This window comes from Arachis ipaensis, chromosome B9 (assembly GCF_059453495.1).
Source record: "Arachis ipaensis isolate K30076 ecotype BB chromosome B9, ASM5945349v1, whole genome shotgun sequence".
Classification (NCBI taxonomy): domain Eukaryota; kingdom Viridiplantae; phylum Streptophyta; class Magnoliopsida; order Fabales; family Fabaceae; genus Arachis; species Arachis ipaensis.
In genome coordinates, this window is record NC_142444.1 from 26214006 (window position 1) to 26218169 (window position 4164).

General features: G+C 35.4%; 1 pseudogene; it reads left to right on the top strand.

Moving 5' to 3' along the window:
* Window positions 1-1099: 1099 nt before the first annotated feature.
* LOC107615256 (oil body-associated protein 2A-like) lies at window positions 1100-4164 on the top strand (annotated as a pseudogene).

Genomic DNA, 4164 nt, shown 5'->3' on the forward strand with positions numbered 1-4164 from the left:
TTAAATTGAATGTGTTCCCCCAACATGGAAAACCCTAACACGCGTTGTCACCACCGTCAAATCCAAAAACGACGATCTGTGCTCTGCTCCGGCAACGTTTTGCACCAGGGAATGCTCCGGCAACGATCTGCTCCGGCAATGATCTGCTCCAGCGAATGCTCCGGCGATGATTTTCTCGGCGTTCTCCTCTGACGAGATTGTGTGATGTGAACTGAAACGCTATCTCCAGCGACGATCTCCTCTGGTGGCGAGTTTTCCTCCTTTAGCGAGCTTCTATGATTTGGATTTGATATGAAGATTGCTGCTCATCTCATCATCGTCATTCATCTCTGCGCTATCACAAGCAACACTGTTTTCAATCTGGCTCATCTCCTTGCCGTGGCAAGCAACGCCGTTGTTGCTGCCTTCATCAAGCTCTTACAGTTTGGTTTCGCGATCTCTATCACTTCTAATAGGTAACTCTTCATTTTTTTAGATCTACTTCATGCTCTAGTACGAAGAAACAAAGAATGCTGGTTCTGTTTTTATTATTGTGTTTTTAACTTTCATTGATCTTTTGTGATGTTGTTGTTGTTAGCTTGTTACTGCTGCCTTTCCTGTTGTGTTGTTGTTTTTTTGCTTCTGATTTTATTTAGTTTGAGACCTAATATGTTCTATTGAACTGATTAATCTGTATCATTTGTCCGAAATTAGTACAAAACATGGCGTGTGTGTATTTTCTGATGTAAGTGTTTGAATGATGGTTAAATGCAATAATGAAGAGACACAAAGCACTGCTAATCTGTTCCATGAATGTTGTGTTAATGTTTGAATGATGTAAGTGTGTATTTTGGCTTTCAATTTTTAATTTTCTTGCTGATGCAGAGGTATATAAAAGATCATAAAGGTGTTTGAACAATTTTTCTTCTGGATTGGAGGCTTTTGCCCCTTAGAAATTCTAAAGGTGATGCTTACTATCTAGTTAAATAAAAGATGTTGAGAAAGCTTCCTCATTGTGAATGAGAGCACCAGCTTTGCATGTAAATGGTGATATGATGCATTATTAATAATTAAAAAAAAAACGTTTAGATTGCAGATTCTGGTCCCTAGGATTGAAACCATGACAGAGCAACAAAGGTCAAACATAAGCAACCTTGGAAAATCTTGTCAGCAAGCAGAAGATACTCTTTCACAAGGCATGGACAAACTTCAACAAATGGTTTTAGAATCTGTAGTAGCAGGACAACTTAAAGAACAAACTAACACTCCAAACATGTCTACTGCAATGGAGAGATTGGCAGGTCTAGTGAGCTTTGTGAACCAAGTAAGAAATTTACTTCACTTTCTTGAAGGAAAAGCCGTTAGTTATATTCAATTTAACTTTCACCGGTTTATTATTTTACCGCTATGTCAGTGACAGTAATGATTGAACATAATTCTGCAATAAAGAATAACCCAATTTGATTTCAACAAATTTGTTTTAGAAGTGATGAAACCAGGAAACAATATAGTGTTGTTCTAACTCATGTTACTTAAAGGAAAAGAAAACAAACAAAAGAAGGAAATGAAAATCTTCATTCACTAACTTGAAGATTGAGCACTAGAAAATTGAAGGAAACTTTACTATGTTTGAAACTTGACAAGATTGTCATTTATATGCTCATACCTTACAAAGGCGCCATGATGCTTCACTCCCTCAAACCCGTGAAGCAGTTCAGCTACCACGTTTGCTCCTTCGCTATCTACAGCCACGACATGTCTCGCCAGATCGAGACTCACCACTACTGCTCCCGCCTCAACCAGGACTTCCTCCAGTGCGCTGTCTATGACTTTGACGACGCCAATGCCCACCTCCTCGGTCTAATTACTCCCTCACTTCCCATGCATCATGCATGCATGTTTCTTCTTGTTATTTAAACTTACTCGCTCACTCCATATGAATGCGTGCCAGGTGTGGAGTATATCATTTTTGATAGGATCTTTGAAGATCTGCCTGACGAGGAGAAGAAGCTTTGGCACTCTCATGCTTATGAGGTTTTTCACTTTCATTCTCTATTTTTATTTTTTTTTCCTGTGTCATAAATATTTTATCTTAGACTGATTTGGATGGTGCAGGTCAAGTTGGGTCTATTAATAAGCCCAAGAGTTCCAGAGATGATTGCCATGCCTGAGCTTGAAAACCTTGCTAAATCCTATGGAACATTCTGGTGTACTTGACAGGCCGACAGAGGTTAACAATCTTTGCGTTATTATATTATAGGAGTTTAATTAAGCTTAGTTTTGTGTGTTATTATTGGTGCAGGAGATAGGGTTCCACTGGGTGCACCAGCACTAATGATGTCACCACAAGGGGTGAAGCCTGGGCTGGTGAGGGCAAATCTGGTGCATCAGAGGGATGCAAAGTATCATGTTTCCTCAGACAGCTATAAGACCTTAGTTAAGCGCGTTGTACTTTCAAATATTATGGTGCTAAACATTTAATTTATATGTATTTCTTACACATGATAATGCTTTTTGTTTCCATGTTAGATATATCTTAAGTACAAGACACCAACACATTTTGTTCTGATTCTGAATACTGGACATATCACACAATTAACCTAAATAGATGATGATTCTTTGGTGCTTATTATTATAACCACTGCATGTTCATCATTGTGAAATTTTGAAATTCAAAACTAGCTTAGCTCCCAACATGAATCCAGCAAGGACATGCTTTCTTTGTTTTCTTTATATAGAGTAATCGTGAAAAGAAAATTGTTCATTGTGAGGGGAACATATATTGAACTTATAAGAGGTTCCTCTGTTAATTGATAAGATGATTGATTCAAGTGTTTGTGTCTTCAAAAATTGACTTATAAAAAAGGCTATTTTAGTATTTGTTAGTTCAAGCTAAGGACCAGCCTGTGTAATATTTTCATGTTCTTGTTATGCTTTGGTATTTTATGGAGCTGATGAAAGTGCCAAGAGTGGAGGTAAAATTAAGAGTGTTCTCTTTCAAGATTCAGTTTGGGACTCAGGTTTGCTAATTCTCAAGGTGTTTTATCTGAATTTGTTTTCAATTTGGTTTTTCTTGTTTCACTTCACTTTATTTTTTCCACTTGATACAGGCTGAAGAATTCAAGAGGAGTTTAAACACTGTGAACTCTGCCTGTGATGAGGTACTTGATATTTAAGTGAAATAAAAAGTCACACTTGACAAGATTAATTAAAATAAAAAGACTAAAACATTCATTCCCTACAACATTTAGAAAATGTTAATTAAATATCACAAAAGAAAATTGGAAAAAGTTAATTCATGTACCACTGTGTGCGTTAATTGACCAACGTGCTAAAATGGTCATTCATTCTTTATTGGGGAAAAAGACAGGACTAACGACGTATCTATATTTGTACTTTGTACATAACAGCACCTTAGATTTGATTTTTTTTTCATGGAGCTAACTGTTTCTTTCTTTTAAAATAAAAGAAGATATCTTAAATGTAAAATCCAATTCATTAATTAGTAATTACTTTAGAATATATAGTCATCAATGATGATCAGTTTATGAAAATCTATCTAATGAATTATATTAGAGATATAGCTATTCTTCTCTAATCTTCGATCTTCTGCTCGAATTCACTCTAGTTTTTTATCTCTTCACTCTTTGAACTCACGATTTCATCAATAATCATTCATATGTCTCCTCTTATTTACTAGAAATAATTTCATGACATGGTATCAAAATTTACATGGTTGAAAGGTTTAACAGTTCTATTTTGCTATTCAACAGTTCACTTCTGATAATGATTATGTCCTTCTTCTTTTATTTCATTTGATTTGATATAATTTGGTACTTCTAATGTTGCTGGTAATTTTCAATTTTTTATAATTTTGTGCAGCACTTACATCACTCATTATTTTGTGCAGCAAGTAGGATTTATATAGCAAGAGTACAATCTTAGTTGATGTAGAAAAGATTAAGCCATACTATCAGAGAGAAGACGAGCACTTGAATTTGAGAATCTTCAGTCTCTTCTTATTGAATATGCTGAATTGACAATGGATGATATTATAGAGGTAAGTTTTAATTAATAACAATTTCATTTATATTGTGACCTGTTGCCTTCTTGGGCAATATGATGATGAATTGAATTTTGAATTAGGCAAATATTGGTTCTGATACTCCAAGAGACAGCTATTAG